Source organism: Taudactylus pleione, unplaced genomic scaffold, assembly GCF_031769625.1.
Source record: "Taudactylus pleione unplaced genomic scaffold, aTauple2 ptg000266l, whole genome shotgun sequence".
NCBI classification, from domain to species: Eukaryota; Metazoa; Chordata; class Amphibia; order Anura; family Myobatrachidae; genus Taudactylus; species Taudactylus pleione.
The window spans coordinates 3866478-3892593 of NW_028284668.1; positions in this window are offsets into that span (position 1 = coordinate 3866478).

Here is a 26116-nt window from a genome sequence, read left to right on the forward strand (position 1 = left end):
CGGTCAACAAATTTTACATTTGGAACCCACAGACGGTTGCCACATACATATGACCCACTTGACATTTGCCTTCACCAACAAGGATTTTGGCATAAATAGAGCAGTAAAGCGGGCACAGGCACCAGATTTTGTCATTTTGAATAAGAAACTGTAGTTGTGCAGGGGTTAACTAGCCTCGGTCAACAATTTTACACTTGAAACCCACAGAGGGTGGTCACACACATATTACCCACTTGCCATTTGCCTTCACCAACAAGGCTTTTGGCATAAATAGGGCAGTAAAGCAGGCACAGGCACCACATTTTGTCATTTTGAATAAGAAGTTGTAGTTGTGCAGGGGTTAACTAGCCTTGGTCAACAAATTTTACACTTTAATGCCACAGAGGATAGTCACATACATATCACCCAATTGCCATTTGCCTTGACCGTCAAGGATTTTTTCATAAATAGGGCAATAAAGAGGGCATAGACAGCAGTTTTTGTCATTTTGAATAAGAAGCTGTAGTTGTGCTGTGGTTAACCAGCCTTGTTCAACAAATTTTTCACTTGGATCCCACAGAGGGTGGTCAGGTACATATGACCCAATTGACATTTGCGTTGACCGACAAGGTTTTGGGCATGAATTGTGGAGTAAAGTGGGTACAGGCACCAGATTTTGTCATTTTGAATAAGAACTTGTAGTTGTGAAGGGGTTATCTAGGCGTGGTCAACAAATCTGACACTTGAAAGCCACAGAGGGTGGTCACGTGTATATCACCCACTTGCCATTTGCATTGACCGACAAGGATTTTGGCATAAATAGGGCAGTACAGCGGGCACAGGCACCACATTTTGTCATTTTGAATAAGAAGCTGTAGTTCTGCAGGGGTTAACTAGCCTTGGTCAACAAATTTTACATTTGAAACCCACAGAGGGTGGTCACACACATATCACCCACTTGACATTTGCCTTGACCGACAGGGATTTTGGCATGTAATAGGGCAGTAAAGCGGGCACAGGCACCACATTTTGTTATTTTGAATAATAAGCTGTAGTTGCGCAGGGGTTAACTAGCCTCGGTCATCAAATTTTACACTTGAAACCCATAGAGGGTGGTCAGGTACTTATGACCCACTTGCCATTTGCCTTGACCAACAAGGTTTTGGGCATGAATAGGGCAGTAAAGCGGGCACATGCACCAGATTTGTCATTTTCAATAAGAAGCTGTAGTTGTGCAGGGGTTAACTAGCCTTGGTCAACAAATTCTACAGTTGAAATCCACAGGGGGTGATCACATACATATCACTCACTTGACATTTGTCTTGTCCAGCAAGGATTTTGGCATAAATAGGGCAGTAAAGCGGGCACAGGCACCTCATTTTGTCATTTTGAATAAGAAGCTGTAGTTGTGCTGGGGTTAACTAGCCTTGTTCAGCAAATTTACACTTGGATCCCACAGAGGGTGGTCACATACATATGACCCTCTTGACATTTCCCTTCACCAACAAGGATTTGGGCAGGAATAGGGCAGAGAAGCGGACACAGGCACCAGATTTTGTCATTTTGAATAAGAAGCTGTAGTTGTGCAGGGGTTAAATAGCCATGGTCAACAAATTTTACACTTGAAACACACAGAGGGTGGTCACATACATATTACCCACTTGACATTTGTCTTCACTAGTAAGAATTTTGGCATGAATAGGGCAGTAAAGTGGGCACAGGCACCACATTTTTTCATTTTGAATAAGCAGCTGTAGTTGTGCAGGGGTTAACTAGCCTCGGTCAACAAATTTTACACTGGAAACTCACAGAGGGTGGTCACATACATATGACCCTCTCGCCATTTGCCTTAACCAACAAGGATTTTGGCATAAATAGGGCAGTAAAGCCGGCACAGGCAACAAATTTGGTCATTTTGAATAAGAAGCTGTAGTTGTGCAGGGGTTAACTAGCCTTGGTCAACAAATTTTACATTTGAAACCCACAGAGGGTGGTCACCTACATATGACCCACTCGCCATTTGCCTTGACCAACAAGGATTTTGGCATAAATAGGGCAGTAAAGCCGGCACAGGCAACAAATTTGGTCATTTTGAATAAGAAGCTGTAGTTGTGCAGGGGTTAACTAGCCTTGGTCAACAAATTTTACATTTGAAACCCACAGAGGGTGGTCACCTACATATTACCCACTTGCCATTTGCCTTGACCAACAAGGATTTTGGCATAAATAGGGCAGTAAAGCGGGCACAGGCACCAGATTTTGTAGTTTTGAATAAAAAGCTGTAGTTGCGCAGAGGTTAACTAGCCTCGGTCAATATATTTTATAGTTTGAACCCACAGAGGGTGGTCACGTACATATTACCCACTTGCCAATTGCCTTGACCAACAAGGATTTTAGCAAGAATATGGCAGTAAAGTGGGCACAGGCACCAGATTTTGTCATTTTGAGTAAGAAACTGTAATTGTGCAGGGGTTAACTAGCCTCGGTCAACAAATTTTACACTTGAAACCCACAGAGGTTTGTCACATACATATTACTCACTTGCCAATTGCCTTGACCAACAAGGATTTCGGCATGAAATAGGGCAGTAAAGTGGGCACAGGCACCAGATTTTGTAATTTTGAATAAGAAGCTGTAGTTGTGCATGGGTTAACTAGCCTCGGTCAACAAATTTTACATTTGGAACCCACAGACGGTTGCCACATACATATGACCCACTTGACATTTGCCTTCACCAACAAGGATTTTGGCATAAATAGAGCAGTAAAGCGGGCACAGGCACCAGATTTTGTCATTTTGAATAAGAAACTGTAGTTGTGCAGGGGTTAACTAGCCTCGGTCAACAATTTTACACTTGAAACCCACAGAGGGTGGTCACACACATATTACCCACTTGCCATTTGCCTTCACCAACAAGGATTTTGGCATAAATAGGGCAGTAAAGCAGGCACAGGCACCACATTTTGTCATTTTGAATAAGAAGTTGTAGTTGTGCAGGGGTTAACTAGCCTTGGTCAACAAATTTTACACTTTAATGCCACAGAGGATAGTCACATACATATCACCCAATTGCCATTTGCCTTGACCGTCAAGGATTTTTTCATAAATAGGGCAATAAAGAGGGCATAGACAGCAGTTTTTGTCATTTTGAATAAGAAGCTGTAGTTGTGCTGTGGTTAACCAGCCTTGTTCAACAAATTTTTCACTTGGATCCCACAGAGGGTGGTCAGGTACATATGACCCAATTGACATTTGCGTTGACCGACAAGGTTTTGGGCATGAATTGTGGAGTAAAGTGGGTACAGGCACCAGATTTTGTCATTTTGAATAAGAACTTGTAGTTGTGAAGGGGTTATCTAGGCGTGGTCAACAAATCTGACACTTGAAAGCCACAGAGGGTGGTCACGTGTATATCACCCACTTGCCATTTGCATTGACCGACAAGGATTTTGGCATAAATAGGGCAGTACAGCGGGCACAGGCACCACATTTTGTCATTTTGAATAAGAAGCTGTAGTTCTGCAGGGGTTAACTAGCCTTGGTCAACAAATTTTACATTTGAAACCCACAGAGGGTGGTCACACACATATCACCCACTTGACATTTGCCTTGACCGACAGGGATTTTGGCATGTAATAGGGCAGTAAAGCGGGCACAGGCACCACATTTTGTTATTTTGAATAATAAGCTGTAGTTGCGCAGGGGTTAACTAGCCTCGGTCATCAAATTTTACACTTGAAACCCATAGAGGGTGGTCAGGTACTTATGACCCACTTGCCATTTGCCTTGACCAACAAGGTTTTGGGCATGAATAGGGCAGTAAAGCGGGCACATGCACCAGATTTGTCATTTTCAATAAGAAGCTGTAGTTGTGCAGGGGTTAACTAGCCTTGGTCAACAAATTCTACAGTTGAAATCCACAGGGGGTGATCACATACATATCACTCACTTGACATTTGTCTTGTCCAGCAAGGATTTTGGCATAAATAGGGCAGTAAAGCGGGCACAGGCACCTAATTTTGTCATTTTGAATAAGAAGCTGTAGTTGTGCTGGGGTTAACTAGCCTTGTTCAGCAAATTTACACTTGGATCCCACAGAGGGTGGTCACATACATATGACCCTCTTGACATTTCCCTTCACCAACAAGGATTTGGGCAGGAATAGGGCAGAGAAGCGGACACAGGCACCAGATTTTGTCATTTTGAATAAGAAGCTGTAGTTGTGCAGGGGTTAAATAGCCATGGTCAACATATTTTACACTTGAAACACACAGAGGGTGGTCACATACATATTACCCACTTGACATTTGTCTTCACTAGTAAGAATTTTGGCATGAATAGGGCAGTAAAGTGGGCACAGGCACCACATTTTTTCATTTTGAATAAGCAGCTGTAGTTGTGCAGGGGTTAACTAGCCTCGGTCAACAAATTTTACACTTGGAACCCACAAAGGGTGGTCACTTACATATTACCCACTTGCCATTTGCCTTGACCAACAAGGTTTTGGGCATGAATAGGGCAGTAAAGTGGGCACAGGCACCAGATTTTGTCATTTTGAATAATAAGCTGTAGTTGTGCAGGGGTTAACTAGCCTCGGTCAACAAATTTTACACTGGAAACTCACAGAGGGTGGTCACATACATATGACCCACTCGCCATTTGCCTTAACCAACAAGGATTTTGGCATAAATAGGGCAGTAAAGCCGGCACAGGCAACAAATTTGGTCATTTTGAATAAGAAGCTGTAGTTGTGCAGGGGTTAACTAGCCTTGGTCAACAAATTTTACATTTGAAACCCACAGAGGGTGGTCACCTACATATGACCCACTTGCCATTTTTCTTGACCAGCAAGGATATTGGCATAAATAGGGCAGTAAAGCGGGCACAGGCACTTCATTTTGAATAAGAAGCTGTAGTTGTGCAGGGGTTAACTAGCCTCGGTTAACAAATTTTACACTTGAAACCCACAGAGTGTGGTCACCTACATGTGACCCACTTACCATTTGCCTTTCCAACAAGGTTTTGGGCATGAATAGGGCAGTAAAGCGGGCACAGGCAACAAATTTGGTCATTTTGAATAAGAAGCTGTAGTTGTGCAGGGGTTAACTAGCCTCGTTTAACAAATTTTACACTTGAAACCCACAGAGGGTGGACACATACATATCACCCACTTGACATTTGCCTTGTCCGACAAGGATTTTGGCATAAGTAGGGCAGTAAAGCTGGCACAGGCTCAACATTTTGTCATTTTTGAATAAGAACCTGTAGTTGTGCTGGGGTTAACTAGCCTCTGTCAACAAATTTTAAACTTTGAACCCACGGGGGGTGGTCAGGTACATAGGACACACTGGACATTTCCCTTGACCAACAAGGTTTTTGGCAGGAATAGGACAGTAAAGCCTGGCACAAGCAACAGATTTTGTCATTTTGAATAAGAAGCTATAGTTGCACAGGGGTTAATTAGCCTCGGTCAACAAATTTTACACTTTGAACCCACAGAGGGTGGTCAGGTACATATGATGTACTTGCCATTTGCCTTGACCAACAAGGTTTTGGGCATGAATATTGCACTAAAGCGGGCACAGGGACCAAATTTTGTCATTTTGAATAAGAAGATGTAGTTGTGCAGGGTTCTACTAACCTTGGTCAGCAAATTTTACATTTGTAACCCACAGAGGGTGGTCACACACATATCACCCACTTGCCATTTTCCTTGACCAACTAGGATTTTGGCATAAATAGGGCAGTAAAGCGTGCACAGGCACCATATTTTGTTGTTTTGAATAAGAAGCTGTAGTTGCGCAGGGGTTAACTAGCCTCGTTCAACAATTTTACACTTGGAACCCACAGAGGGTGGTCAGGTACATATGACCCACTTGACATTTGTCTTCACCAGTAAGAATTTTGTCATAAATAGGGCAGTAAAGTGGGCAAAGGCACCAGATTTTGTCATTTTGAATAAGAAGCTGTAGTTGTGCAGGGGTTAACTAGCCTTGGTCAACAAATTTTACATTTGAAACCCACAGAGGGTGGTCACACACATATCAGCCACTTGACATTTGCCTTCACCAACAAGGATTTTGGCATAAATATTGCAGTAAAGCGGGCACAGGCACCAGATTTTGTCATTTTGAATAAGAAGCTGTAATTTTGCTGGGGTTAACTAGCCTTGTTCAACAAATTTTACACTTGGATTCCACAGAGGGTGGTCAGGTACATATGACCCACTTGACATTTGCCTTGACCAACAAGGTTTTGGGCATGCATAGGGGACTAAAGTGGGCACAGGCACCAGATTTTGTCATTTTGAATAAGATGCTGTAGTTGTGCAGGGGTTAACTAGCCTCGGTCAACACATTTTAAACTTGGAACCCATATAGTGTGGTCACATACATATGATCCGCTTGCCATTTGACTTGACCTACAAGTATTTGGGCATAAATAATTTGGGCAAAGGACGAATATTCCCGATCTCAGTACCTGGAAATAAACTCAAAAAAGCAGCCACCCACAGGGCTTCACTATACGGACTTCTTTCTTTAGTGTGTACCACACACCCCAACCTGACTACTCATATATACCTCAGCACCCTGCTAACAGCAATAAAGGCTGGATGTAGTGCACTTCATATCACCATGCTACTCACATGCTCCACAACAAGGCATCTACACCAATAATGCAGTAACAATGCAGTTACAAAGCATTACAACAATCACAAGCAGGTACCTTACTACAGCCTATCTTTTAATGGAGGCCTGATTGCCAGAGCCGGCCCTAGCCAAATTAGTGAACTAGGTAAGATTTTGGTTGGTGACCCTAAACCCCCCCCCCCGCCATGGGATCCTGAAAAGGGATGTGGCCTCACTGAAGTGGTGTGGTCTCACTGTGCTCCCAGCACCCCACTCCTAGCACAGATCACGACCACCACAGCTCTCCTCACCCCTTTCCCAACAGAGAACCCCTCTCCCAGCACAGATCACAGCACAGAACACCTGCCACCTCTTTCCCAGAACAGTACAGATCACAGCACCCATCACTCCTTTCCTAGCACAGTTTCCTTCACCCGGCACAACAGCCTTCAGCCCTCTCCCAGCAATGCACAGATTACGGCACTCATCACCCTCTTGAGTTCTTTTTTAGGTCTATTATAACAGAGGTGTCTCAAGGGAACGTGGAGAAGGAGAACTTAATTTGATCACTGAAGAAAATTGATTAATGGACACTGGAACTGTGAGGGACATTATCCATCCCTGGATGGTATTTTTATTATCAGGTCACATTATTCTGCTTTGTCCTGGAAGGAGCGCAATTTCCATTTGCATATTTTTCATTAACATTTAGTATTGGTGATACTATCTGGAAATGTTGCTGCTCCTGTTATTTTGTGCAACAGGGACCATATTATTGTTGCGCATGCGTATAATTTGCAGTGCGCGTGCACAAGCCAGTCTTTGCGATCTGATTTTGGTTGCTCGTAAGCTCAGGTCGCTGCTTTGAGTGACAGATAGTGCCATTTGTGGGTGGTAACAGGGGAAGGTGCTTGTGAGCGTGGGAGCGGTGCTGCAAATGCAGGCGTGTCAGGCCACCAAAACGCTGTTTAAAGGGCGTGCATAATTAGCAAAATAGCATCATTGTACACGTCATCTGCATGTATTTCAGCCCGCACTGATCACAGTGCTTGTGACAGGGAAAGGCAACCTCAAGCGCTGCGAGCAGCTCCGATGGCTCTCAATGTTACCGATTAATCCTACAATTCCCAGAGATGACGTGTGTTGCGAGTAGCAAAGGGGCGTCTTTATACACTATCGAGCTCTCATTTCCGTAGCTCGCTAAGACATAGAGGGCGTCCTTACGCGCCGCAGTGCGAGTGCTTAATTTACATATCCGGCCCCTATTTGTCTGCGAGCGACCGCATCTTGCGAGCGGGTCTGAATGAGCTCCATAGCCTCAGCACACATGGCTCTGGCCTTTTGTTGCAATCTAATTAGCATTTCAATACATGTGGCTCTGCAGTGGCGTAACTCCCAGGTGCCCGGAGGCAAGATAAATGTTGGTGCCCCTCCCACCCCCAAATTAAAATTTACCACCCCCCCAGCACCTGTGCCAGCCCCAGCTCCCGCCGCCCCCCTATGCAGTTCCTTTTATACAGTGCCCCACGTTGTAGTCCCCCTATGCAGTGCCGTCAGTAGAGGTCCCCCTATGCAGTGCCCGCCAGTAATGGTCCCCCTATGTAGTGTCTCCAGTAGTGGTCCCCCTATGCAGTACCTCCAGTAGTGGTCCCCAAATGCAGTGCCCCCAGTAGTGGTCCCCCTATGCAGTACCCCCAGTAGTGGTCCCCCTATGCAGTACCCCCAGTAGTGGTCCCACTATGCAGTGCCTCCAGTAGTGCCCCTTATACAGTGCCCCCAGTAGTGGTCCCACTATGCAGTGCCCCCAGTAGTGGTCCCCCTATATTGTGCCCCCAGTAGTAATAATGCCCCTGGTAATAATGTCCCTAAAAGTAATGCCCCCTGTATTAGTGCACCCTGCAGTGCCTCCAGTAGTAAGTGCCCCTGTAGTGCCCCCAGTAGTAATGCTCCCTGCAGTGCCCCAGTAGTAATGCCCCTTGAAGTGCCCCCAGTAGTAAGGGCCCCTGTAGTGCCCCCAATAGTGCCTCCAGCAGTAAGGCCCCTGTAGTGCCCCCATTTGATGGCCCCAGTAGTAAGGCCACTGTAGTGCCCCCAGTAGTAAGTCCCCCCGCGCGCACACACACAGCACAACACTTATCTTAATCTCCGCTCAAGTGCCTGCTTCCTTCCGTCCCCGGCACCCGCTCATCAGAACTATGGGATTGACGTCATGACGTCACTCCCATAGTGCACTGCGGAAGCCGGAGCTCAGGAGTGAGCTCCGTCCTCCGGCTGCCACTGTCGCTTGGGGGGAAGGGAGAGCAGAGAGAAGAAGGAGCGCCAATTAGCGGCGCTCCTTCTCCATGCAGCCCCTCCTCAACACTGCCCGGAACGGCCGGGTGACAATGGAGCCAGGTGCCCCGTTCAGGGCTGTCTCTCGGCTGCAAATGAGTCCATTGTCTCCGGGAGTTCCCCCACAATGGCTCTGGCAATTGTTGTGACACAAGAAAGTTTAGAATTGTTGCCCACTAGTATCAACTGACCAAAACTTTCAGTAAGAAATGGGATATGAGCTTCAAACTAAACGTTTCGAAACACCCCTTTTATGAACGCAGGTGAAAGCAAGGGGGGGTTTGGATTCACATAGACCAGGGAGATCATAGAGACAAAGGCACTCAGAGGAACAGATAGATGAACACTTAGAAGTCACTCATGCCGGAGCAGCCGGAGCAAAAGCATGGAATCTCAATACTCCCCAATGGAGAATCTGGTTCTGTTTCTCCCTGGTGGTTAAGTATATCTGTACCTCAATCCACACATGGCTAACAGGGAAAATGTAGTTGAAATTATGTGTTTTGTGGTGATGGTTAGTTTTGCTTTGATATGTTTAATAGTGGATTAATTACATAGCTTTGGTTAATTATATGGATTTGGCTTACATGGCATGGTTAATGATTTGTTTAGTAATATGTACAGTAGTTTAAGCTTGTAGTGATTGCGTTAATGTGGTAAATTGTATGTAGCAAGTTTGCAGTGATTTGGTAAAGTGATTCATAGTGTAGTTTTCTATATATGGCTGGCTGTGTTGTGGGCAGCCTGCAGGAAAAGAATTTATATTGTCAATATGGCTGCCCACATGTTGTTTATACAATAGGTTCCATGTGCTTGGAACAATAACATGGCCTATTGAAAGATAGGTTTGGTATGTGTTGTATTCTTGTGGTTTAGCTGTAATATGGTTTAATTAGAGTTGGCATGGAGCTGTTTGATAGTTTATACCTTCTGAAATATTATAAATATAATGGAATCTGTAGAATATATACAGGTTGAGTCTCCCATATCCAAAATGTTTGGGACCAGGGGTATTTTGGATTTCGGAATATTCCGTATTTTTGAATATTTGCATACCATAATGAAATATCTTGGGAATGGGACCCAAATCTAAACAAAGAATGCATTTATCTTTTATATACACCTTATACACACAGCCTGCAGGCACTTTTATACAATATTTTTTATAATTTTGTGGCTCAAACAAATTTTGTTTACAATACATGAAATTAATTTATGTTTCATATACACCTTATACACAAAGCCTGAAGGTTATTTTATACTATTTTTAATAATTTGGTGCCTTAAACAAAGTTTGTGTACATTGAACCATCAAAAAGCAAAGGTTTCACTATCTCAGTCATGCTAAAAATATTCCATATTTCGGAATATTTGGATATGGGAGACTCAATCTGTATTTCAGTTTCATGTAAGCTGGTGATTGTTAAAGAAATTAGTAATGGAGTTCTTGTATTATTCTGTGATAAGGCCTTACCATGTGCTTGGCTCAATGGGGATTGTGAATTGCTAATATTGTGATCATAGTTATAATACTAGACTTGAATTGGTGTTGTATAGTTCAAATAGGTTTGTTATAGTTATTATAATTATGATCATTGATGGATATCAGTGTTGTAGGATGATTTAAAGAGATATAGTATTCTGGGAGTTTTTCTCATATTCAAAATGGAGTCAGGCCTACAATCAAAGGAACTCCATGCGGTCTCCCATTCCCCTTATACACACACATACATATATCCCCTTAAGTGTTCATCTTCCACCATGCTTTCTAACTACCATCTTGGTCTTTCTCTTTGTCTGTCTCTCGCTCTCTCTCTCTGTTATCATCTTTGTATAATAATATTGTATTTGATTAATACTGTTTTATGATATATTTTATGCATGTGGACTTTAACAGCATTCATTTGATTATTTAAATATACTCCTTTACTTTACTGCATCTTGTGAAATTAAATTATCCTAATGATTTTAAGATACTATAATTCTGGGTAATACTTTGCGAGTTCATCTATTGATTATAATCTGTTAATAAAAGAATATTAATAGAATATTTGCTTCAGACATATGAGATTAAAACAGGCAACTGCATGTACAAACAAACAAAGAAAGGGAAAAAGAAAAAAAAAACAGTAACAGTAACAAATGGCAAGTTGACCAAGGCTAGTGAACCCCTGCACAACTACAGCTGCTTATTCAAAATGACAAAATGTGGTGCCTGTGCCCGCTGTACTGCCCTATTTGTGAAAAAATCCTTGTTGGTCAAGGCAACTGGCAAGTGGGTAACATGTAAGTAACCACCCTTTGTGGGTTCAAATTGTAAAATTTGTTGACCGAGGCTAATTAACCCCTGCACAACTACAGCTGCTTATTGAAAATGACAAAATGTTGTGACTGTGCCCGCTTTACTGCCCTATTTATACCAAAAACCTTGTTGGTCAAGGGAAATGTCAAGTGTGTTATATGTACCTGACTACCCTCTGTGGGTTCCAAGTGTAAAATTTGTTGACAGAGGCTAGTTAACCCCTGCACAACTACAGCTTCTTATTCAAATTGACAAAATCTGGTGCCTGTGCCAACTTTACTGCCCTATTTATGCCAAATCCTTGTCGTTCAAGGCAGATGTCAAGTGGATGATATGTATCTGACCACCCTCTGTGGGTTCCAAGTGTAAAATTTTTTGACTAAGGCTATTTAACCCCTCCACAACTACAGCATCTTATTCAAATTGACAAAATCTGGTGCCTGTGCCAACTTTACTGCCCTATTTATGCCAAAACCTTGTTGGTAAAGGAAAAAGGCAAGTGGGTAATATGTACCTGACCACCCTCTGTGGGTTTCAAGTGTAAAATTTGTTGACCAACGCTAGTTAACCCCTGCACAACTACAGCTTATTCAAAATGACAAAATGTGGTGCCTGTACCCGCTTTACTGCCCTATTTATGCCAAAATCCTTGTCGGTCAAGGCAAATGTCAAGTGGGTGATATGTATGTGACCACCCTCTGTGGGTTTCAAGTGTAAAATTTGTTGACCGAGGCTAGTTAACCCCTGCACATCTACAGCTTATTATTCAAAATGACAAAATGTAGGGCCTGGTCCGCCTTACTGCATTATTTATGCCAAAATCCTTGTTTGTCAAGGCAAATGGCAAGTGGATGATATGTATGTGACCACCCTCTGTGGGTTTCAAGTGTAAAATTTGTTGACCGAGGCTAGTTAACCCCTGCACAACTACAGCTTCTTATTCAAAATTACAAAATCTGGTGCCTGTGCCCGCTTTACTGCCCTATTTATGCCCAAATCAAATTTCTGCCTGGAAATATACAATTGAAATCTGTGTAAGGACACAGGGCCTGATTCAGAGCCGGATGCTCTGACAGAGCGCTCGCTCTGAATCAGGGCCGGTCTTTTTTTTTTTTAGAACGGCCTCCTGGCCGCTCGCACAACTGTGGGTGACAACCCACAGCTATAGCGAACTGCCAGGAAGATGGTCGCAATGGTCAAGACCATCGTGACCATTGGGCTTGCGACGAGGTCCTTGTGGTAGGATCTCGTTGCCGCAAGCCCCAGAGAGCTTTCGGCTCTAACAGAGTCGAAAGCTCCCACTGACATCACTTGTGATGTCAGTGGGACCACCCCCAGACGGTAGGCATTCCCATGGGAACACCTCCGTCTGGCCAGCCACCCCCCCGGCCCGCCCACCAAAGGGGGCGTGCTGTCACTTAACATCGACAGCATGCCCCCTTTGGTACGAGACCCGGAGCGACGTATTGCCCGTCGCTCTCCGGGTCTCGCGCATGCGCACGATGGAGCCGGCTCCGTCGTGCGCATGCGCTCTGGGCTACCATCGACCCGGTTGTGAGCGCTCAGCGCTTACGACCAGGTCTGAATCAGGCCCACAATTCTTTGTTTACATTGTGTTAGATTAGTGATCTAATTTTATTTATATGTTTTAATATAACATTTTCTGAATAAGAAGCTGGAAAATGAATAATAAGTGAATAAGAAGCTGGAGCACGAATAAGTGAATAAGAAGCTGGCCGAATAAGAAGCCAACTTCAGCCTCGTATATAAAAATAGATATTTGTCAAAAATCAAACAAAATAAAATATCTTAATATATAATCAAATCCTAAATATAAATCTTGACTGAAATAAACATACCCAAAATCATAATACATAATAAGTGAAACAATAACATAGGGAAAGAAATGGTAAAGGGGAAGACAAAAGAGGGGGGAAAAAAAGAGAAGGGGAGGGGAGAGTCCTCTTGCATTTCACTTGTGTTATGGTCCATACACACGGTCAGATTTGTCAGATTTCTCAATGCCTTCTTATGTGGGCCTAGAGACCAATTATCGAAATTAGAGCATAACAAAGCTAATGGATCTGCACATAATTGCAGAGAGAACAGATCATTTTTAAAACAAAAATTACTTTGCCCCAAAATTTACGAATATTTCCGCATTCTCATATGTTATGAAAAATAGTAGCAGAACTAAAACGGCATTTGGGACTTTGACTTGTCTCTTTAGTGACCATATGCCTCCTCTGGGCCTGCGAAATATAGATTTGATGTAATATCTTTACATGGGTTTCTTGTAAGGAAGCAGAAGAAAGGTAATGAAGTGTAGAATCATAATATTTTAGGAGGGGTTCCTGGTTCTCCAAAGAGGGGATTACATATTTCCAGCTACTCACTGTAGTTAACCAAAAAGAGGTTGCATTTTGTTGTACTAAAAGAGAAGTGAGCCATCTAATTCTATAATTTAAGTAGCAAATGAGGTGAGTAAAGAAACAAGATCTTCTTTTTCATTATCAACGAGGGGGAGGGAGAGAACGTGGAAAGTGCTGAGCTTGTAAGTACATAAAAAACTGTCCATTAAGAATATTGTATTTATCTTTAAGATATTGAAAGGAAACATGGTGCCACCTGGATCAAAAATATTATGAATAGCAGCAATACCCTTTGAGCACCATTGTAGAAACGTGGCGTTATCAAGTCCTGAGGGAAAAAGGATTTCCCCAAAAAGTGGTAAACCCGGAGCTACGGGGATTAAGTCGTAACTTACGATGAACAGCTAACCAAGAAATATATGCATCCCTAAAAAGGATATTGTTCAATATGTCATGTGGAATTGATTACCTAGGAGCATGTAATAGTGTGCATGGCGAATATGGTGAAAAAAGGGCTAATTCTAAAGAGTAGTTAGAATAGGAGCTATGGGCCTAATTCAGACCCGCTCGCGAGTGCTGAGCGCTCGCAAGCGGGTCGATGTTGCCCAAGTGCGCATGCGCACGACGGAGGCTGCTCCGTCGTGCGCATGCGCGAGACCCGAATAACGACGGCCAAGCCGTCGTTATGGGTCTCGCACCAAAGGGGGCGTGCTGACCATGGTGATTGACAGCACGCGCCCTTTTGTTTCCCCACACCTCCCTGTTGTTTCCTTCGGTGGTGCCAAGTGTTCCTCTCTCATCCCAGGTCTGCTCGGCTGATGACCTCAAAAAGCAGAATGACTGGACCTCCAAACCGTACATCACAACTCTCCTATCCTTTGAACCTCTTTGCTTCTTGTTGCTAGCAAGCAAACGATTAGTGATGTGGCTTTATAGGTTTGTTTATGTACACTTCTATTTCTTGACCCATTATTGTGGGACATCAGTCATAGAAGACAGGGGCTGCAACAGTGTATCATGTCATGATTTGCTATGTATCTATTTGTCGCTATTTTTTTTCAAGTACATGATACAGAATTGCTGGTAGCTCTGAGTTGGATAGAGCCCTATATACATGTAATTAATGTGCATTAGTTACTTCTACCATAATAAAAGTACATTATTAGTAAACTATTCCTTAAGTATACCTGTCTACCTGTATTCTGTAGATGTACTACACTTGCTAAATTATTTATCATTAAGGAGTATTACATTGGATATTTTTTAATTAATTTGTATTTTGGTTCAAGTGTCATCACTATATAAAAGGATCATTTTAGGAAGGGGTGAATTTTACTTCCTGACAAACCTGCCTATAAACCCATTAGGAGATATATTGTTATGATAATGTATGTTCACCACAAGGTAAATCTTACATACCGAATTACTACTGTTTAAATATGTCTGATTTGGTGTTTATGATTTTATGTGTTCAATGATGGGTGACTCTGTCAGATCTTTTTTAATCAGAGTATGAGTATCTCAATCTATTTTAAGGAGGAAATTGATAATTTTCAACAGTCAATTGTATCAATAAATTAGTTACAAAAGAGTGCCCCACAAAGGAATAACTTGCTGTGTATTGGCCTAGGCCAATGGAAGGTTTTTTTGAGTACTTTTTATGTTTCCAAATAAATTTAGAGAAAAGCTTAGAGCAACAGCCTATATCTCTTTTAGAAAGACTCAAAGGCAACATTTGAATTAAATAGGATAACTTGGGGAAAAGGATACTCTTAAGTACCGCTATGCGGCCCAACAGTGACAAAGGGTACAGTTGCCAACTATCCAATAAATGTTAAATTTTAGCTATTGTAGGAGTAAAGTTAGCCTTATATAAACCTGACAATCGAGAGGTGATGAATATGCGAAAGTATTTAATACATGCGCACGCCCTGGAGAGCTGAGCCACCAAAAATGTGGAAAAATCAGAAGCATATACAGAAGCCAGTGGCAAAAATTCCAATTTATATAATTTAACCTTATAACCCGCAACAGAGCCAAAGCTAGTTAAAAGATGAATTATTGTGGGGACCGAAATGGCCGGGTTGCTTACAAATAAAAGCATGTCGTCTGCTAATAGCGCCAATTTAATTTCCCTTGAGATGCACCCGCCCTGGAGAGCTGAGCTACCAAAAATGGGGAAAAATCAGAAGCATATACAGAAGCCAGTGGCAAAAATTCAGATTTATATAAATTTAACCTTATAACACACAAAGGAGCCAAAGCTAGTTAAAAGATTAATTATTTTAGGGACCGAAATGGCTGGGTTGCTTACAAATAAAAGCATGTCGTCTGCGAATAGCGCCAATTTAATTTCCCTTGACCCAACTTGGATTCCTGTAAAGGAGGCAGTATGTTTCAAAGCTATAGCCAGAGGTTCCAGGGTGAGTGCAAACAAAAGTGGGGAGAGGGGGCAACCTTGCCTCGTGCCTCCTTCCACCTGAAATGGAGGTGATAGATAACCATTACAAGCGATCTGAGTCGAAGGTGCAGAGTAAAAAGTTTGCAATGTTTGAATAAATGTCACTGGGAACCCGAACCGACCCATAACGTCATTTAGATGATCCCATGTTATCATGTCAAAAGCCTTTTCGGCGTCTAATGACAAGAGGACAGCGTCAGATGGGTTCCCAGCTGATTCCAGCCATTGTTGTACTGCAAGTACGTTATGCAGGTTAACCACAGAATGTTTGCCCCAGACAAATCCAGTGAATGATAAATGGAAGAATCAATTTAAGTCAGTCTGCAATAATCTTTGTTAATATTTTATAATCTAAATTTAATAAGGAAATGGGATGGTAAGATCCCGGGAGCTCCGAGTCATGACCAGGCTTAGGTAGGACCTTCAAAGTAGCAGAATTAAAATACAAGGACAATGCTTTCCTTTCAATAATATCATTACACATGGAAACCAATGTGTCACCTATGCTGGGTAATACAATTTGATGATATTCCCCTGTGTAGCCATCAGGACTGGGGGCTTAAAAAAATAATTGCACTTTTACAACGGCTGTGACTTCATCTAAGGATATAGGAGCTGTCAGGTCTTCCGCCTGTTCCACCGTTATCTGTGGTACTGTCATATCTTCCCAAAAATACTTTTTTGCCTCTAAATCAATTGTCTCAGTGCATACAAATCAGAATAAAAATCACGAAAAATATTAGAGATTTGTTTACCAGTGTGAACATGAGACCCATTAGGCATTTTTAGGGATTTGATTATTGAAGGTGAATGTGCCCTTTTTAACATGTTATAGAGCAAATGCCCACCTTGTTACCATGTATATGGAAACAAATATTTCATTGAAAAGCAAACCTATCACTAATTTGGGAAAGTACAGTATCAAATTCTAGTTTGGCATGTAAATATACATCTTTCGAAGTAGGATTAGGAAGCTGTTTCAAAGCCTCATAGGCTTCTGTGAGGTACTTCTGTGCTGTAACATAGTAAGCATTAATGTCTAAAAAGGGTTGTTCTACAAAAGACAAAATAGCCCGTCGAATCACCGGCTTGGAAGCTTGCCAGAACAATTGAGGGTTCTGCGCATAATCCATATTATCATGAAGATATGACTGCCACACTGCTTCCAACATTTTCCTAAATTTTAAGGAATTAGAAGAATTGGTAGGAAATCGCCACTAGCGATAGGGACCACGGGCTACAGTGGGAGTAAGTGTAAACCACATTAATACGTAGTCTGAGATGCAGATCGGTTCTATCACCGAATCTAAAACTGTAGGTAATAAATGCGTAGATAAGAGCATGTAGTCAATCTGAGACATCGTACCATGCGCAGCAGAGAGACATGTAAATTCACAATCAATAGGATGCTGCACCCTCCAAACAGAGAGCTGTAATTGTTGAGCAAAAAATGGAACACCGCATTTAGGTAAGGGAGAGCCACGGTGTGGTGGTAACCCTTATCTATCCAAGGTATTAGAGAAGACTAAATTGAAGTCGCCCCTTACAATTAATTCAGAGAAAGGCATAGTGGAGAGTTTAGCCAACAAACGTTTGAAAAATAACTTAGAATAAATATTTGGGGTGTAGAGATTACAAATAACATCATTATTTATTTTGTATAGTAACATCTACGATTGCAAATCTCTCTTCAGGATCTATAACAGGAATGAATCACAAAAGGAAGATATTTATTTAGAAGTATCACCACACCTCTAGCTTTAGAGTTAAGAGGCAGAAGCAAGCACAACCCTATTACACATATTTAGTTTAGCTGATTCTAAATCTGTAATATGCATTTCCCGTAAAAAAGCTACATCTATATTCAATTTTATAAGGTAAGTAAAAATGTGTTTCCTTTTCACCAGTGAATTAGCACCTCCTACATTCCATGAACAGTTTTAACTAACCCATTTATCAAAATATAGTAGAACAAGAAACAATATCCCATTAATAAAAACTAAAGTTATTAAATTTTTTATATAACAGACTATTAGGTTGTAATCTGTGCAGGGTGGACTCAACCCCTGGGAACAAAGGGTAGGAAAAAAGGTGAAAAATAATAAAACATATTGAATTAAATTAAAAAAAGAAAAACATATCAAAATAAAATTGTTAATCCAATGAGACCATAAAACCGTGGTCATCTGGTCTAACATTACCAATATAGAAAAAAAAACCTTCCAATATCAATCAGAATTAGAGAAAAATGTAATACACCAACAGGACAGGGCCGAGGTCCCCTAGCCATCCGCGGCTAATCTGGCAATAATTAGTACATTAGGGGTAACCCCAACACACCCTCACAGCTAACCGAATAGAAATATATAGCAAAAATCGCCAATAAGGCAGAAATGCAAAATATCTATAGTAAAATATATATAAAATGCAATCTCAAAAAAATGTCAGCAGATGGCATATCAACATTACAAATAGAGAAGCGTAATGATAATGCATTATCTATATTAAAATATGGGTGAAGATGAAAATCCATACGTGACCACAAGGAAATCTTGTAGGAGAATATACTGAGATTTGTCATCATTTAGATAAGTAATTGGAGCAATGTCCCGTTGATTCACATTAATGTGGATGGTGTTATAATTTGGTAAGTCCATCATAGCCTTAAGTGGTGAACGAGACGGGGAAGAACCGGACATCTCTGATTCTTGGAGATAAGCAAGGGCATCATCCACTGAGGTAAAATCCACCAGATTGGCACCATCGAAAATACGTAATTTAGCTGGAAATAGGAAAACTTATTTCCCCATTTAATAAGTTGAGAACAGACAGGTGAGAATTGCTTGCGTGCCTTCGTAATTTCTGCAGAGTAATCTTGGAAAATCAGCAATTTACATTCCTCCCATGACAAATCACGTTGGTCGACAGGATGCCATCCAAATGGATTCTTTGTGAGCATAATTCAAACATTGAAATATCAGCACACGAGGGCGGTTGTTGTGCTGTTCACGCATAGGACCTATACGTTGAGCACTTTCGACAACTAGATCTGCACAAGTATCAGTAATATCTAATAAGGAGGGCAAAGTCACTTTAAAAAAATGGAATAATGCCCGTTACTTGACTGATTCTGGAAGCCGACCACATGCAGATTATTGCGTCTGGAACGATTCTCCAGATCATCTAGCTTGTTCCAAATCTGATATGAGTCTTTCTGTAGACAGGCTGAGAGATTCTGGACCTCATGGATATCATGAAAATTATCCCCAACCTTATTTTCCAGCACTTTCATGTCTTTCTTCAGCTGGGTAGAGATTTGCTGCATAGCCTGTGTGAATCAAACTGCCTGCTCCTGCAACAGTGGCTTCATAGTATCCTGAATAGCCTGAACCAGCATAAAATAGATAGTAGGAGGGTCTGTAGCTGTTACAGAGAAGAGGAAGGTGAAGCTAAATCCAACACTGAAGAGAGCGAGGAGAGCCTGGTTTCAGGAGCTGCCTGCAGTGTCTGGTTCTCATGGCGTGGCCGCCATATTGGAATTGCGGCCCTTCCCCGGCTTCACACTCTGAAACTTAGGCAGCATGGTGGGAGAGAAAAATCTTCTCTCCATCAAAGCCCCCAAGGAGATTACCAGGTGCCGGGGGGGAGACTGGGAGCACTTGGAATGCCGAGGCTCTGCAATTATGGTGGTAAATAGCAGCAGCGGAGCTCTAGGGCATAGACGCCGGATCCGGAAGTCATATATACAGTCAGGTGCATAAATATTGGGACATTGACAGAATTTTCATATTTTGGCCTCTATTCACCACCACAATGGCTTTGAAATGAAACAAACAAGATGTGCTTTACCTGCAGACTTTCAGATTTAATTTGAGGGTAATTACATCCAAATCAGGTGAACGGTGTAGGAATTACAACGGTTTCTATATGTGCCTCCCACTTTTTAAGGGGCCAAAAGTAATGGGACAAACTAAACAATCCTAAATCTAACTTTCACTTTTTAATACTTTGTTGCAAATCCTTTGCAGGCAATTACAGCCTGAAGTCTGGAACGCATAGACATCACCAGACGCTGGGTTTCATCCCTGGTGATGCTCTGCCAGGCCTCTACTGCAAATGTTTTCAGTTCCTGCTTGTTCTTGGGGCATTTTCCCTTCAGTTTTGTCTTCATCAAGTGAAATGCATGCTCAATCAGATTCAGGTCAGGGGATTGACTTGGCCATTGCATAACATTCCACTTTTTAGCCTTAAAAAACTCTTTGGATGCTTTTGCAGTATGCTTCGGGTCATTGTCCATCTGCACTGTGAAGCGCTGTCCAATGAGTTCTGAAGCATTTGACTGAATATGAGCATATAATATTGCCCGAAACACTTCAGAATTCATTCTGCTACTTTTGTCAGCAGTCACATCATCAATAAATACAAGGGAACCAGTTCCATTGGCAGTCATACATGCCCACGCCATGACACTACCACCACCATGCTTCACTGATGAGGTGGTATGTTTTGGATCATGAGCAGTTCCTTTCCTTCTCCATACTCTTCTCTTCCCATCACTCTGGTACAAGTTGATGTTTGTCTCATCTGTCCATAGGATGTTGTTCCAGAACTGTAATGGCTTTTTTAGATGTTGTTTGGCAAACTCTAATCTGGTCTTCCTGTTTTTGTGGCTCACCAATGGTTTACAATGGTGAATCCTCTATATTCACTCTTGTGAAGTCTTCTCTTGATTGTTGACTTTGACACATATACACCTACCTCCTGGAGAGTGTTCTTGATTTGGCCAACTGTTGTGAAGGGGTTTTTCTTCACCAGGGAAATAATTCTTCTGTCATCCACCACAGTTGTCTTCCGTGGTGTTCCGGGTCTTTTGGTGTAGTTGAGCTCTCCGATGCATTCTTTCTTTTTAAGAATGTTCCAAACAGTTGATTTGGCCACACCTAATGTTTTTGCTATCTCTCTGATGGGTTTGGTTTGATTTTTCAGCCTAATGATGGCTTGCTTCACTGATAGTGACAGCTCTTTGGATCTCATATTGAGAGTCGACAGCAACTGATTCCAAATGCAAATGTCACGCCTAGAATCAACTCCAGACCTTTACCTGCTTAATTGATAATGAAATAACGAGGGAATAGCCCACACCTGTCGATGTACTAGCTTTTGAGTTGATAGTCACATTACTTTTGGCCCCTTAAAAAGTGGGAAGCACATATAGAAACCGTTGTAATTCCTACACCGTTCACCTGAATTGGATGTAATTACCCTCAAATTAAATCTGAAAGTCTGCAGTTAAAGCACATCTTGTTTGTTTCATTTCAAAGCCATTGTGGTGGTGAATAAAGGCCAAAATCTGAAAATTCTGTCAATGTCCCAATATTTATGCACCTGACTGTGTATTATATATATATATAGCCACAAGAAACAGGCGGCACTCGGAGTCTAGTAAACAGAATACCCTCACCGGAGGGATTTAATTGGTCAACATTTCAAGGTGCAGTTCACCCCTTCCTCAGGACAACAAAAATGGGATGAACTGCATCTCGAAACGTTGACCAATTAAATCCCTCCGGTGAGGGTATTCTGTTTACTAGACTCCGAGTGCCGCCTGTTTCTTATGGCTATTATAATTTGGGGGTGCTGTCCTCCTTGGAGGGCACCGGAGCAAGCTAGGGCTATATGCCCCATTACACAGAGTGCAGGAGTGCGGTGCATTGGATTGTATGTATGTATATATATATATATATATATACACATATACATACACAGCAGGGATGGTGCGGCACTCAAGGCATAAAAAAGAATTCCAAGTCCAGGCAAAGATGTGTCAACGTTTCAGTTTATAACAACTTTCATCAGGATACAAATAAGATGAATAAGAACATACCTTATATACACCTCCTAATGAGTGACCAAACCTCCGGAGCTCGGGACTGCCCTCCCGGCCGCCGGCTATTGATGATGACGTCATCACACTAAAGGCGTGACAGCGTCATGCTCATCTCTATAGAAACATATGTGAAAAACTATAGCCAAAGCTACGGGACTACTGCCCCGACCGCCGGCCTCTAATGATGACGTCGTCGCGCTGTAGGCGCGATCGCGTCATATCCATCACCATGGAAACACGTAAAAATCAAAAAAATATAAAATACAAAGCAGCATAGTTAAACATAATTACACAAAACAGCAGGGTTATTTGACTCCATTATCTCCATCTCCATTGAAACATCACTAATATAAAAAGCATACCACAATAATACTAAATGAATTAACTCAGACCAGTAGAAACACATGACTCAGTCGTGTCCATTACTATGGCAACACATATAAACAACCTATGTTGATGTATACAAATAAAGCAATTCAACATTACCTACGGTTCCTTCACAAAGCAGCCTATAGAACACATATAGCCAGCCTTTTGCTGGCTCGAATTAGGCATTTATCAAATAAGCTTACATGTAGAACATATGCAATACCATTCCTAATAATATAAACGGACTAACCAATATTTCCTACTTGACAGTCCCATAATAGATCATTACCATTTAAACCTAAAAGGGATCATTTGAAACTGAAGAATAAATCCATATATGTAATAAATGCAGCGTCATGCTTCAATTTAAATAAAGCATGAAAATTAACTACTTTCATTTAACCCCTTAGGATAAAGGGTGTTGAGACGCGCTATCCAGCACATTTCACATTGAAGCAACATTTTGCCTCTATTACCTCCCCTTAATAACGGGGGAATATGGTCGATCATTCTATAGCGAATACTTGATACAGGGTGGCCCATCTCCATAAAGTGTTGCGCCACAGGTTGCTCACTAGAACCAGTATTTAATGCATTGCGGATTGCTGACCTATGAGCGGCCATTCGTTCCTTGAATTTTCTCTCCGTTTTCCCTATATAACTCCAACCACATGGGCAGATAATTTGATAGACCACATAATTAGAATTGCATGTTAACAAGTATTTAATGTAGATGGTTTACAGGAGTTACATGTAATTAAATATTGGCAAGTTACGCATGAACATTTAATACAACCTGTTTTTTTATGGGACATACTGGGACTTATACTAGATTGATTAAATTTTGATAGATCAGTTTTAACCAGATAATCTCTCAAATTACGCCCCCATCGATAGCATGGCATCAACTGTTTCCCCGATATACGTAAATCCGAATCTGTCTCTACAATAGGCCAGTGTTTTTTGGTTATTTCATTAATGATAGGGGAAGCAATATTATATTTACTAACCCAAGGGAACTTGGAATTAGCTGCTTTTCTACTATCTTTTTTATTCTTACTAAGGAGAGTGTTCCTATCAAGTTTCAAGACTTTTATTTTAGTTTCTTCCAGTAACTTTCGAGAATAACCCCTGCAGATGAATCGATTAATTAGCTCATCAATTTGTAATGTAGCCATATTTTTATCACTATTAATTATTAGAGTTATTCATGTGGGCTATGAATATATCTTGTTTAGGCACCCAGTTAATTTTTATTGATATACGCTGCATCTATGGAGTTACCTTTCCTAGTTAACTTCTTTAAGGAATTGTTTTTTATCTAATTATTTAATCACAGTGCACTTTAACTGCCTCTTTTTTGCACATGTGTTATTTTGTACATGCAAGTTTTTGCACATAGCAAGCTTTGCACAAAACACTGCAGCACTTTAGACTACTTATCCTGTATTTTGTGAGGATTATTCCATCTGGTATCAATCATTATATATAAGTGTAAGTGAGGATTGAAAAATTATGGCAGAAGCAGCTCGAGATTTGTTACAACATCTACAATTTGTTACAACATCTACAAACGTTTTTCCACTAAGTGCCATCCTAATAGCGGATCTGTGTAGTGCCATCCGCTCCTTAAAGGTGTGGATGGTCTTACCCACATATATAACAAAAGAACTATATATATATGTGGGTAAGACCATATACGTTTGAACAACCGATGGCCCAACATTTTTTTGAAAAAAGACACTAATATGGCAAACCTCAGATATATGGTCATTGACCATGTCCCGGCGATTCCACGGGGCGGAGATAGACACAGAGCCCTGCTACAACTGGAAACAAAATGGATATATATGTTAGACACCGTTAAGCTTAAGGGTCTTAATGATCATTTGTCCTTTTCAGCTTTTTTCTATTTAGTATACCTTTCTATGAGTCTATTTGTGATTATATGTACTGCAGTGGGTCTAACAAACTTTGGTTGCATTGCAATGCTCATATAGGTGTATTGATATTAGATGCACAGCAGTGCTTTTTAGTGCTACTACAGGTAGATGGTATTCAATTAATGCAGTGCTCTACACTTAGTTATACATACATTGATACATGCATTTCATTTGTGCATTGCTATTAGCTTGTTATATAAGGGATATTGGAATTATTGATAGCATATCATGTATATTTATGTGCATTGTTTGTTACAGCGTTATGTACATGCATTTTCTTCTATGATTCAACCATGCATTTTAATATTTATGTTTGTTTGTCTGTGTAAAGTTTTATTGTTCAATTTATGTGGGTAGCGTGGGTCTGGTTGTCCGGGTGATGTGACGGTCCCCATGACATCATCGTCTTTCGACGTGGCCTGAGCGGCAACCGGAGACAGAGCTGCGGACAATCAGACACACCGGGGGTGACATATGGGGTATATAAGGTAAGACTTGAGACACATTTTTTTATGTCCTGATGACGAGTTTTCTAATAAACTCGAAACTTTGACATTTGCGACTGGCTATCATCCGTGTTTATCAGACCGAAGAGTGTCACCGACCATTGCCTCTATCTAATCTCCTTCAGTGTGCACCACGGCGAGTATACTATATTTTATAGGAGTGCCTACCTCTGCTGCTTTTCTCTCTCTCTCTCTATATATATATATATATATATATATATATATATATATATATATACATATACATATATACAAAGTCAGAAAGTCAGAAACCCACTGCACTCGCCACTCCCAGGACTGGGGTGCAAGTGGCCTGTGACCACATTGCCTAAATAAAAAAAAAAACAGAAAACCCAGCACTCACCATGTCCAAACACTCACAATGATGTCTAAATAAATAAATAAAATAATGGGGATTTGGTTCATGGATTGATCAATGCATTTTAAGCCTGCAGCCCACATCACGGGACCCCACTTCTCTGCAGGTCCTACACTATCCGTCACACTAATGGAAACCTGGTAGCTGTTATCACATAGTTTAAACTGAAAAATGTTACCTGGGTTAAAGCTCACCTGCCAGCTACTGGCTTTTTAAATTATGGCAGAAGCAGCTCGAGATTTGTTACAACATCTACAATTTGTTACAACATCTACAAACGTTTTTCCACTAAGTGCCATCCTAATAGCGGATCTGTGTAGTGCCATCCGCTCCTTAAAGGTGTGGATGGTCTTACCCACATATATAACAAAAGAACTATATATATATGTGGGTAAGACCATATACCCACATATATATATGACTTTGTTTATGCGGTTAATTTTTAATTAACCTTTTGTGATCATAGCTTTCCCATGCACCCCATGTGCAAACTCGTTTATATTAACCTGCGTCAGCTGTTCTTTTGGTAGTATGATAGAAGCTATGTTAGGTGACTGCCTTACCTTTAAAAGCCAGTAGCTGGCAGGTGAGCTTTAAACCAGGTAACATTTTTTCAGTTTAAACTATGTGATAACAGCTACCAGGTTTCCATTAGTGTGACGGATAGTGTAGGACCTGCAGAGAAGTGGGGTCCCGTGATGTGGGCTACGGGCTTAAAATGCATTGATCAATCCATGAACCAAATCCCCATTATTTATTTATTTAAACAGACATCATTGTGAGTGTTTGGACATGGTGAGTGCTGGTTTTTCTGTTTCTATATATATATATATATATATATATATATATATATATATATATATATATTGTGATAGGATCATTTGTAAAGGGGTCTGTGGCAGGGACATTTGTCCCAGATTCCTGTCCTGTGTGTGTTAAATCCCCAGGGGAAAGTCTG